Source organism: Elephantulus edwardii, unplaced genomic scaffold, assembly GCF_000299155.1.
Source record: "Elephantulus edwardii isolate Elephantulus edwardi_28Jun2011 unplaced genomic scaffold, EleEdw1.0 scaffold00128, whole genome shotgun sequence".
NCBI lineage: Eukaryota > Metazoa > Chordata > Mammalia > Macroscelidea > Macroscelididae > Elephantulus > Elephantulus edwardii.
The window spans coordinates 4,952,955-4,966,378 of NW_006399878.1; the positions used below are offsets into that span (position 1 = coordinate 4,952,955).

Consider the following 13,424-nt stretch of genomic DNA (forward strand, 5'->3'; position numbering starts at 1 on the left):
ATATAGAAAATAAATACAAATGACAATTTAAAGTGTTCAAATTTCATTTGGACTCAATTGGTTAGTTGCAGAACAGTAATAGAGTGATTAGAAAAACAAATGAAGAGAAATAAGGAGAAGTTTAAGAAACACTGAGAATTTTAGAAACAATTTGACATGATCATTTCTGTGTCTGTTGGGCACTGAACAGTGTCAAGTGCTCACTTCTACAATTCTTTTCTGGATTAGAGAGAAAGGTGCCTGATGTTTAAAGGCATGAGATACACCATGTATGCCATGCCTGGTTTCTCTAGTTGTCAGTCAAATTCCTATTCATGATGACTCCATGCCTGTAAGAGGAGAACTGTGCTTTGTAGGATTTCCAATTTCCGATTTCTTTGGCAGTAGATTATCAGGCTTTTCTTGTAAGTCACCTCTGGGTGAAATCAAACCACTAAATTTTCAACAAGAAAACTCTGGTATTTCGTGGTAAAGAATTGTGCAAGCAACTCAAAGGCACATGGTTTTAATCCATCAGCTGCTCCATGGAAAAATGATAGATAGGTAATAAACTTATGTGTGATTTACTATCAGTAAAAAAACCATTAGATAGTCAGCTATGAGTAAGTTCTGCTGCAATGATACATAACAACTTTTCAACTAATTGTATTGATAATTTCCACTGTCCAGGCGCTCTGTCCCTGACAAAGCACCTGTAGTATACTCAACAGACCAGGAAAAGTTATGAAATAAAAGAAAAATTATATCATATTTCATTACTTTCTAAATTATCATCCTTAAAGAGTATGTTAAAAAATAAGGAAGAGAAATGGTGCTCTCTTCTTTATGAAGTGAGTTAAACATTGAACAATTCTTTTACTACATGTATATTTATTTTCACCTACATGACTCTTAATAACATGTTTAAGAATATATTAAAGTAAGGTGAAACTTTTTAGAAGATAATGTATTTGAATGTATAGCTGTGATATTCATTTTTTATGTAAATTTGCATTCATATGTTGTATATGTGATTGAAGTCTTAGATTCTTAATAATAAAGATATTAGACAAAGGTAGTATTGCTGTAGTGTGCTGGCTGTCAAGTTGAAACTGACCCATTGTTATTCCTCTAGCAGGTTTTCAGAGGCAGTTAATCACTGGGGAGGAGATTGCCCATCCTTCTCTAGTGGAGGAGCTAGTGGATTTATATATAATAAAATACAGAATATATGCTTTGGAAGGTAATAGTATTTTATCCAATTAGTAAAAAGGGAATTATAACAGTGAGAGAAAGATCTAGTCTCCTTTCTTAATTATTTGTCTGCCCCCTTGTTACCTTCTTTTGTGGTTTTATTATATGGTAATATAATTTTGTGAGAAAAATAACACAAGAGGGACTAACTCAAATGCTATAGCACACACTGAATTCTTTTCATTATGTCACTCCACACCTACTTAAAACCTACTACTTAAAGGTATTTTGTCAACATAGTCCTAAAGCAAAATATAAACAGCATGCAAGACATAGGAATTACTTATAATTTTACTAATTTATTGACTAAAATTATGCTTAAATTATGGTGGTATTTGCTGAAAATAATCTTAAAAGAGTTGCAATAGTGCATAGGGAATTGGCATAGTGAAATTCCAAAGAGGACATGGAATGAAATTTGTCATTTATTATCTCATAGATTTTGTTGTTAAGCAGAGAATATCATCAGGAAGATGTTTATTGTTGCTGTTAGGTGACCTTGAGTAGACGAGGACTCACAGGGACCCTTCGGACAACAGTCAACACTTTATCCTTTTCTGCAGCATCCTCATTGTCTTTGTCTTGCCAGATTCCACTGGTTTAGTCATTATGTTAATTTATCATATTGGTGGGCTTCCTCTCTTTCTCTGACCCACCACCTTTCCAAGCCTAACAGCTTGTTCCAAGGACTGACTCCTATTCACAACATGCTCAAAATTAGTAAGACAAAATTTAACCACCCTTGCCTCTAAGACGTACCTTGGCTTCATTTACTCCAGGACAAATATGCTTGTTCTTTGGCAATCCATGAAATATTCAGTACTTCATCAAAACCACAATTGAGTGACAGTTCTTTAGTCATCCTTATCTAACTTTCAGACGCATAGGAAACAACTGAAACAAAAAAAAACAAACCATAAAAACCACAACTCAACTTGGATCAGATAACTTTGAGCTTTAAAATGATGTCCTTGTTTTTTAGCACTTTAAGAAGGTCTTTATAGCAGATTTTCTCAATACAACACATCTTTTTTTTTTATTTCTTGACTACTGCTACTATGGTGTTGATTGTGAATCCAGGTAAAATGAAGTCATCAACAATCTGAATCTTTTCTCCATCTATGATGTTGCCTGTTGGTCCAGTGGTAAGAACTTTTTTGTCTTGATGTTGAGATAAAAACCCATATTGAAGGTTCTAGACACTGATCTTCTTTAGTAAGTGCTTCAAATCATCTTCATTTTCTGCAAGCAAGGTTGTTGTCATCTGGGTAATGCAGGCTATTGATGAATCTTCCTCCAATCCTGACGCCACATTCTTTTTTCATGTAGTCCACCAATTGACAGTATCAGGATGGATGGTGAAGAGATTAAGATTGTTAACAACTTTAGTCTGCTTGGCTCCACAGTCAACACTCTTGGAACCAGTAACCAGGAAATTAAAAGATGCATTGTGATGGGAAAGTCTGCTGTTAGGGACCTCTCCAAAATACTGAAGAGCAATGGTGTCTCTCTGGAGACTAAGGTGCCACTAATACAGGCCATGGTCTTTGTAATCACTTGTTTTACATCGGAGAGTTTGACAATGAATAGGGAGGATTGAAGGAGAATTGATGCCTTTGAACTGTCATGCTGGAGAAGAGTATTGAATGTACCATGGACTGCCAAGAAAACAAAGAGACTCATCCTGGAGAGGGTTTAGCCAGGCTGCTCCTTGGAGGCAAGGATTCTGGGGCTTTGTCTGACATACTTGGACATGTTGTAGGGAGGGACCAGTCCTTGGAGAGGGACATAATGCTTGGGAGGGTGGAGGGACAGCACCGGAGGGGAAGACCCTCTATGAGGTGGATTGACTCGGGATGGGTGTGTCAGAGACAGTGCGATTGGCACAGGATAGAACAGGGTTTATTGTCCATTTATTTATTTATTGTTTAGGTCTATTGTACATAGGGCCGCTATGAGTCACAAGCAATTCGACGGCACGTAACAACAACATACTTCTCAAATTATTTCCTCAACAAACAGATTGAAAAGATACTGAAAAAGAATGGGTATGGACAAACCTTTGCACATACTATTCCTGATTTTACATTTTACAGTTATTCTTGTTCTGTTAAAACCATTGCTTCTTGGCCTATGCATAGGTTTAATATAAGTACAGTTAAGTGTTCTGGAACTCCCATTTTTCTCAGTGTTATCCATGTTTTATTGTAACCCACACTGTATAATACCTTTGCAAAGTCAATAAAACATAAGTAAATATATATCATATTGCAGAAGATCAAAGAATACAGCCTTCAATATGGATTGCATCTCAATGTCAAGAAAACAATCTTACCACTGGACCTGTAGACAACATCATGACGGATGTAGAAAACAATTGAAGCTGTCAACAACTTCATCTTACTTGGATCCACAATTAACAATCTTGGTGCCAGCAATCAGGAAACTAGCAGACATATAGCACTGGGAAAATCTGCAGTTAGGGACCTTTCCAAATTATCGAGGTATAATGATGTAAGTTTGAGGGCTAAAGTGCATCTGATTCAGACCATGGTTTTTCTAGTAACTTGCTAAACATCTGAGACTTGGAAAATGAATATGGATGACAGAAGAATGGATGCTTTTGAGTTGTGGTGTTGGAGTAGAGTATTGAACATCCCATGGACTACTAAACAAACAAACATGTCTTGGAGAAGCCAGAATTATCTTTGAAAGAAAAGATGATAAAGCTTTGCCTCACATACTTTAGGCGTGTTGCTATTACTTGGACAGGAACATGATGCTAAAAAAGGCATAGGGTCAACAACAATGGAGAGGAAGACCCTTGACCAAGTGGACTGACACAGTAGCTCCTGCAATGGGCTCTAATGTGTCAGGATTGGTACACAACAGGACAGGATTCAGATCCGTTATTCATAGGTTCGTTATGGGTCATACTTGACTCAATGGCACTTAACAAGAACAACACAGCCTTATGAAAACCAAGAGAAGAATATGCTCAGTATCTCCCAACTTAAAAGACTGAATACAAAGCTCAAGCCTTGTATTTGAAGACTAAAAGATTCTGTGAGCAAAATACCAGATGATGTAACAAGCTTCAAAAGTAAAAAGGAAAGAAAAAACAGTCTTATTGTACCAAAAATAATTGATCTATTTTCAACCACTTTAGGAAGATTAAGAATGTGATTAAGAATCAATAACAAGGACGGGGAAAGTTCAAGGCATTGGTGAAAATCAAGGTTCTGGGAATTAATAGGATACCAACTCAGATGTTAAAAGAAATTAATGAAGCACTGAACATTTTCATTATCTATGCTATGAAATTTGCAAGCAACGTACCTGGCCAACTGACTAGTAGAGAATCTTAGTTTATCAAACAATATCACATGTTTAAATTTTTGATAAAAATAATGGGAAATTGGCTAGGGCAGAACAGTGGCAGAGAACTACTAGAAATTCACCAAGATTCAGATAAGGATGTAGAACAACGAGTATCGATGTTGATGTTTAATAAATACTAGCATCAAGGACCTGGATGTGTAATTAAGATAGAATAGTCCTTGAAGAAGGACAATATGCTTGGTAAAGAGAGGGCCAGAAAAACAGAAAAGAACCTTCAAGAAGATGGACTAACACAGTGCCTGCAATAATATTATTGCAATAAGATAATAATTCTTCCTGCAAAGGAAAAATTGTGAGCATAGTGCAGGACTAACTGCTTCTTTCTGCTGTCTACAGGGTCACCATGAGTTGGAACCAACTCAAATATACTTCACAACAATAACAACAATTAACATCATTCTTTTTATTGCAAGTACAGATAACTCAGATGTAGATATTTTATCTTTCCTACCCTGTTGTTCAAATCTCCTTAATATTTGCCTTCTCTAAAGTGTATGTTGACCGAAAAATTTAAACATATAGTAATTAACTTTCTAATGACATACATGTTATTATTCTTGGTAAATATTAAGAATCTAATAAAATAGGTAGGGAATTACATACAAAATTATAAAAGAGTATCATTTCTAGATAATCTTATCTATAACATGGGATTATATATCATATCATCCCATTAGAAGAATAGAATAAGCTATACACCTTAAATGGAAAAAAGAAGTAAGAATAAGAGGGAATGTCAAGTAATATTATGCTACAATTTATTGTGTATTCTATTTAAAATAGTGCATATCTCATATAGGTTTTTATTTTACAAACTGCTCAACGTTTCTCCATTTTAGTTTCCTAAATGTGTTAAGTGCATATATACATTACTTGTATGGTTCATTATAGATTAAAATATAATTATTACTGTATGCCAGACATGTTTATGCTCAGCAACTAAAGAAAACAAATTAAAGTGGTGTTCTGAGGAGTACCTCAGTGACACAAATGATTAATACTTACCACAAGACTGTAAACTCACACACGATGTCATGTAGTCATGTAAACTCAGATACGATGTCATCATGACTTGGAACACAGTATCAATTAAGAAAAATAATTTGCCTTATTTAATTTTCCATATCAACCTTAAAAAATATATTAAACAGAGATCTTAGGTTTGACAATTTTCAGGGGTCAGAAAAGTTGATCAGTTGTTGTTGTTGTTGTTGTTTGGTACCATCGAGTAGTAGACGACTCATAGTGACCCTTTGAACGAACGGCCTGAGCACTGTTCCTACATAGAGTTGCCTACTCCGGAAGGAGGCAAGCCATTTCAGAAGTGGATGCCACTCCTGCTTCCAGGCTTGTTTTAGTCGGGAAGCTCCAGCCAACACTGTTAATCAATTACATTAAAAAATCTAGACGTATCACCAGAAGTGGTGATTGGAAGAGTTGTGACACCAAGGTTCAGCCTCTTGTGATCAGTTCTTAACCTGTTACTGAACACAAGGGGTTTTTTCTGTAGTCAACTGTCAATAAAACAGATGGATTACAATATCCAAAGCACTTTATTGCAGATCTGGAAGGACAAAAAAAATTCTTCTCAAAAACTGCTTCCTCAACTAAGAGTGGTCATTAGTTTTTTATACTTTAATTAGGTGTTATAGTTCCAATTTGTGATATAGTTTACATATGACTAAGAAAAATGTCTTCAAAGAGATAAATGCCAATTCAATTATATGTTCCTGTAAAAACATCTTCAAAAAGACAAATGCTAATTCAATTATATATAACTCTAAGAAACATCTTCAAAGAGGTAAGTGTTAACCCAGAAAAGAATTACATACAACTGAGAAAAACAGTTTCAAAGAAGTGAATACTAATCCAGGAAAGATGCATTTTCTTTCCTGGTAAGCAAATAGTTTAACATACTTCACATGACTAAAGAAAGTAAAATAGAGTCTAGGGCAAGCAATCAGTTTTATTGAAGTCAATTTTACAACTATATCTTATGTTTGAACAATCTCAGATTCGTTAATACCACTCCATCAAACCTGTGTCAAAAAGATTTTAAGAGGAGAAACAAAGGAAGTAGAAAATATGCAGCCTGCACTTTGCCACAGTCAAATAGATGTTTGGCATTTCCAAACTTCCCCTCTGTACCACATCTTTAGAATATTTGTTTTTCCTTGATAGCAAAGTGTAGGACTAAAACTATTTCCACATTATTTACCACTCAAACTCAAATGTTTTCAAAGTTCATGAGTTAGAATTTCTTAGAAACAGGACAAAAAAAAAAAATCCTCAACTCTTAAACACTAGAGACCAAATGAATCAACCCATATTTTAGAAAGAGCAGGCTAACTACTATCATCTCCACAATGTTTTATGTATATAAAATATATTTCTATGGTTATTAAGATCTATAGTATTAAAAGCAGTTTATTTTAAATATTTAATTTTATTAAACATCTCAGATATGCACTGCAATCCCAGAGGTACGCAGTTCAAATCCACCAGATGCTCTGCTGGAAAAGGAGGGGTAATCTGCTCCTGCACTAGTCAGATCCAATTTGACAGTACACACACAAAAAATAATAAAATAAAAGATAATTTAAAAAAACACACCAACATCTCAGATAACACTTAGCATCTATGAAATGAACAGTTCAGTCCTAAAAAAGTAGACTGATGTATAATTCTCATCTATAGTTTCTTATGAGAGAATTCTGGTGATCTAATGGGTAAGGAGATGCAAAGACAGGCAGTTCTAATCCAACAGCTTCTCCAGTGGAGACGGATGAGCAGTCTCCTCCAGTGCAATAATTTACAGCCTCTGAAAACTCACTAGAGGGTGGTTATGAACTGGGTCTGACTCTATAGCAATAAATTTGGTTGAGGTGTTTTTTGGTTATTGACCAAAGAGAGATTGCCGATTGTTCAGATAATCTGATCAATGTGGACTCATTGAATCCTTAAGTCCAATAAAGAAAAATATGCTGAACTAGCTTTTAACAAGTTCCTTTGTTGCACATTGTCTAGAGTTGACAGTTCTGCAGGTGGTTTTATTTGTTTAAGAAACAAGCCCAGTTATAAAGTTATTTTCTTTAACCTCTTACATCTTGAGATAAACCTTTAATCTATTATAGGAAAAACCCAATTCAGAGAAACAACAGTAGTTTATGTACTTTAATCTAGGGGAAACCAATAAACTTTGGAAAGTATAGCCTGAGGTATGAAAATATATGAGGTGTTGTGTTCCAGCTTTATTTCTTCTCTGAGCAGGGGATTTTTGCCATAGATGTATTTCTGTTGGAGTTCCGAACATAGGTGAGACCACAAACGGTTTGAGACCATTATTTTAAAATTGTTGTTGTTAGGTGCTGTTAAGTTTAGCACAACTCATAGCGACCCTATGAACAAAAGATCTGGACTTCGTTTTGTCCTGCCATCCTCATGTTTCCTGACACACAAGAGCCCATTGCAGCAGTCGCCATGTCAATCCACTTTATTGAGGGTTTTCCTCTTTGCTGACTCTCTGCTCTTCCTAGCATCATGCCCTTTTCCAAGGAATAGTACCTCCTAGCAACGTGTCCAAAGTATGTAAGGTGTAGCCTCATCATTCCTGCCTTCAAAGTGCACTCCGGCTGCACCATCTCCAAGGTATACCTATTAGTTCTCTTGACCATCCATGGGATGGATGTTCAATACTCTTCTCTAATACCACAGTTCAAGGCATCGATTATTTTCCTGTCATTCTTAGTCATTGTCCAAGTCTCAGATGTAATTTTAAGATTACCTTACCTTTAAGTGCAATCACTAAGGTAAAACATTCTTTTTCCTAAAGCTTATATTCATTGCTGCTTACCTCTTTAGGAATCTGTGGACTAATATTGATAAGTAAGAAAATAAATATTCTAAGATACTGGCAAGAAAATAATTTCTCTTTAAGTAAATGATGAGTTTGATCTTCTGTGGCTCATTCATTTGGCTAACTCACTCTCATTGTCATGGAGTAGAAGAATAGACTCAGAGCTGCTCCTCCGTTGGGTTTCCAGAGGCTATAAATCTCTCAGGAGGAGATTGCACATCTTTCACCCCTAAATCTATTGGTGAATTTGAACTGCCAGAGAAGTGCCACCTTTGGTAGCCTTTAGTACAATTCTCTACCCATTAAGCCACCAGAACTCCTTCTCATTTGACTATGCAAATCTAAATAAGTTTTCTTAAGGTAACTGACTACTTCTTTAAATGAATATTTTTTAGGGCTTCAAATCAAGTTAAAAATTACTCACTTCAGGACTCAAGGAGCATACACTTTGCATAACAATCAAAATCCTTGAGCATTTATACTCAAGCAAAAACCAAACAATGGGATCCCATTCAGTAGTGGCCATTGACATCAGCATTTAAATTGTCAGATAACACTTTTAAGCAAGGTGCCTTAACTAAGATGTGTTGACTACTCAGTCAAAACTCCCACCTGCAGGAGATTTAGTGCTATGTAGTTTGTACACTCCTTCAGCCATAATGGAACTATTTTAAGCTTTACTATTTTTCTGCTAAGACTTTATTTATGGTAACTGGTTATTGTATACATTATACGGAATTGTAATTCTAATGAAAATGCAATCAAATGATGTCACCTTTATATGTGTTTGAACCACCCATATTTAAAGCAGTAATTGAGTGCTTAACTGCTTATTACCACCCAGACATTCCAGTGCCTAGTGAAGTGAATAGGAAAGACCTTGGGTTGTATAAGATGACTTTAAGTTTTAGCTTTCTTTATCTCAGAGTTTCAATTTCTCTTTCAATAAAAAAGAAATAATAATACCAACCTAGTATATTTATATTGAATTTTAAAGAAACTAGAGTATTAGAAATACCCGATACAACATTGCCCAATTGCAAGTGTTTATCACTATTAGCAACAATACAAACCGTATAATTAGACATTTATTTCTCTTTCTTTGGGAAAGGCACATGGGTCAGATCAGCATTATTTATTTTGTGGAGTGATGCTCCAAGGATCTTAAGAATCATGAGCTGAATACATTTTCTTTTGTATAGAACCATGTATGCAGGAACATACAGTGTGATGTGGAAACTACTCATCTTCCACTGCACTCACCACTGACCCAGCTCTTGTTTCAGGTCTCTTGCCTACGGTTCAGTATCAGACAATTGGAGAAAGATTATGAGAACTTTAAAATCATACAGCAAAATAAGCTGAGAGAAGGAAATAATCAAACCAAGGTTATTTGTTCTGAGAAGGGGCGGGGGGGGGGAATGTAGAAATAAAGTTCATGATCTGCTTCATTGTGCATTGTATTCTAAGAAACAGGCTTACATTTTAAACTGATTTTGGATTACATTTTAAACTGATTTTTGGATTAGACAGAGCAGACAACCATTTTTATGTAAAACTGTTTAAACTCCTCCTTATTCTTCTACTCCTCCACTAAGGTTTCACTCAGGAGGAAAAGAAATGAAAAGGCAATTTGAATGCAGCATAGAGACAGGAAAGGAAGGAGGAATGTGAATAGAAGGGTGGGAGGAGATGCATTAAAATTCTAGTTATTCCTTAATAAAGCTAAGAAGAATCAGATCAATAATATATTCCACATGTTCACCAAAATTAAAAAAAAATTTGAATTTATTCCTTTTGCCTAATTTCCTTGCTGCAGAAATAATAACAGTTTCTCTATATAATGTCTTCATTTTTTTCCCTCTCTTTCATTTTAAAGTGGTAAACCTAGTTTACCAGAGATAATCCTTGGGAGCTCTTAAGAACAATTCTTTTTGCAGCTGCAAGAAAAATGATTTATAGGAATAAAGCTTAAAGCATACCTTTTCAAATAGATTCTTCCATTTGCATAAAGTGGAATGTTCTTTGTTTCTCCTGAGCAGAAAAAAAAAAGTTGACTTAGAGAAGGTTTGGGTAGTAACTGGTGCTCGTCATTATTCGGGCAGGGAATAAGAGCCAGTCACTCCTCTCTTCCTAAGCAGATCCATGGCACTCTGGTGGAGTGACTCAAAGGGAATTGCACTGTTTACTCAAAGATGACATCTTTCTGGGGGTTCAAGACCACCAGCAGCTACAAAGTAGAAAGATGGGAAATCTCATGTGATTTACAGCTTCTGAAAACCCACAGGAGGGTGAGCTGTGAGTCAATTACCACTCAATGCTGTATAACAATGAGTTGTGTCAGTTATTTCACTGTAGCTAATGAGGATGGATGAGCGATAACAGACAACAGAGGCACCTCTGGGCATTTGTTCCAAGTATATCTGAATGTAAATGTTGATCCTAGAAGTAAAGATGGACCTGGAAAAGATATCTTCTCTAGAGTCATATGGCTGACACTGTAAACTAAAAGCAAAAGGAAATTCTAAGCACAAATTCCATCCTTTATTCATTTCTCGGTGTTCTGTTGGCCTAGCGGTAAGGAGTTGTGCTGCCAACCTAGAGGCAGACAGTTTCAGTCCACCAGCTGCTCTGCAGGAGAAAGTCAGAAATTCTCTTCCTGTGTGATTTACTATCTCTGAGAACCTTTTGGAGGGTCAGCTACGAATTGGTTCCTACTTGACAATGCATAGCAACTTTATTCATTTTAGCCAATTGTTCTTTGCTTGTTTTTTATATAAATACTGATTTATCTTTCTGTAGCCCATTTTCTACGGGGACTTTTCAATATTGCAAGGATAAACGGATGGAGATAAACACATGACTTCATCCTTGCACTTTTAATTGTGATTAGTAGCTATACTTGGGTTGGTTCTGACTCATAGTGTCCATATGAACTTTTAAACACTGGTTCTGAGCTAGCCTCACAGTCTTTGTTATGTCATTGCTCTAAGTCATTGTGTTACTCCAGCACTGTTGCAGACTGAGGGGATTTTTAAAATTATTAATAATGAGCCAGACAAACAGAAATGAGATAAAACAGAGAATAAAGACAAGGGGCCAGCAGTTTCATCCACCGAAGGGCCCAGATTCCAGCTTCCCAGTGTCCTTTTTGAAAATTATCAGGAAGTAAATCACAAAGATATTTCAATGCAAATAAAGCCAAGCTCTTTCCATTGAAAACCTTCTGCTTGACCCAGGAGAAAGGGGTCAGCAAATACAATGCAAGTATCCTGTAAACCTTTAAGGATTGCCTTACTGCCTCAGGGTGAACTACAGCTTGTACGTTAAATAGGTTTATTACAAATATTTAGTATTGGCTTCCCATAGAGCACATTGAGGATCTTCCTTTTATTCCCTAACTCTCTATATATGAAGTGTGATGTCATTATCTTAACAATCAGTACCTCCTTAGATGTCCAAAATATATGAGATGGAATCTCACCCTGTCCTTGTTTCTGACTATTTCTTCCAAGACCGGTTCATTTGCTCTTTTGATAGTCCATAGTCTATTTAATATTCTTCACTAACATCATAATTCAAAACCATAAATTCTTCTTCATTATGTGGTTGCTATGTGCCATAGAGCTGCTTGTGACTCATAGCGACCCTATGTAAAACAGCTCTAAACTCTGCTATGTCCTGTGCCAATCGCACTGTCTCCGACACACTCATTCTTATTGCTCCAGTCATCGAATCAATCAACCTTCCAGAGGGCCTTCCCCTCCTGCGCTTGCCCTCCACCCTCCCAAGCATGATGTCCTCTCCAAGGACCAGTCCCTGCTTAAAACACAACCAAAGTATGTCAGATGAAGTCTCAGAATCCTTGCCTCCAAGGAGCATACTGGTTTAACCCTCTCTAGGATGAATCTGTTTGTTTTCTTAGCAGTCCATGGTACACTCAGCACTCTTCTCCAACACCAAAGCTCAAAAGCATCAATTCTCCTTCTATCCTCCCTGGTTATTGTCCAGTTCTCTGATGCATAACAAGTGATTCCACATGTATATAATACAACTGAAAATGCCATTGCATTAGTTAGGCACACTTGAAGTCTTAAATATGCATCCTTGTTATTTAGTACTTTAAAGGAGCCCTTAACAGCTGATTTATCAAGTGCAACATTTTATTTGATTTATTCACTGCTGCTTCCATGGGTGTTGGTAGAGAATTCAATTAAAATGGAATCTTTGAAAATGTCAGTCTTTTCTTCATTGATCATGATATTGCCTATAGGTTTAATTGTGAGGATTTGTGTTTTCTATATGTTGACGTGTAATTCTTATTGCAAGGTGTAGGCTTTTATTTTCAAAAACAAGTGCTTCAAGTCCTCTTTGCTTTTAGCAAGTGAGATTATAACAGCTGCATATTGTAAGCTGTACATAACTTTTCATCCAATCGTCATGCTACATTCTTCTCCATTTGCATTTTTCTCAGATTATATGCTCAGGATAAAAATGGAATATAATGGCCTAATGAGTCCCTTGTCTGACAGCTAAATTAACGGTCAGTAGTTCAAATTCACCACCTTCATAGGAGAAGAATTGGACCATTTTCTCCTGTATAAAGGCTTAAAACGACAGAAAACCAGTGGAAAGTTATGATAAGTAAAAAATGAGCAAACAGAACAGGGTTAAATAAGATGAAATGAAACTTTGATTTCCTTGAATTGTTCAAGTGACTCTTGGTCTTTGTATGGATTCTGCATGAACACAATTAAGTGGCCTCTGATTTTTAACCAAGATTCATTTGATATCAGGAAATATATCCATTTTCCCCCACATCCTTTTGTAAGCTCAATGTAAATTTCTACCAGTTTCCTATCAGTGTATTGTTGCAAGCAGTTTTTAAATTATTTACAGCAAATTTTACCATGTGATTGTTGTTGTTGTTGTT

At 36.0% G+C, this 13,424-nt stretch overlaps 1 protein-coding gene across 1 annotated transcript in view; it reads left to right on the top strand.

Annotated features, from left to right (window-relative positions):
* Positions 1–13,424, top strand: part of MSR1 (macrophage scavenger receptor 1) — a 137,911-nt gene that overhangs the window by 104,017 nt on the left and 20,470 nt on the right. The gene's annotated exons all lie outside the window — the stretch shown is intronic.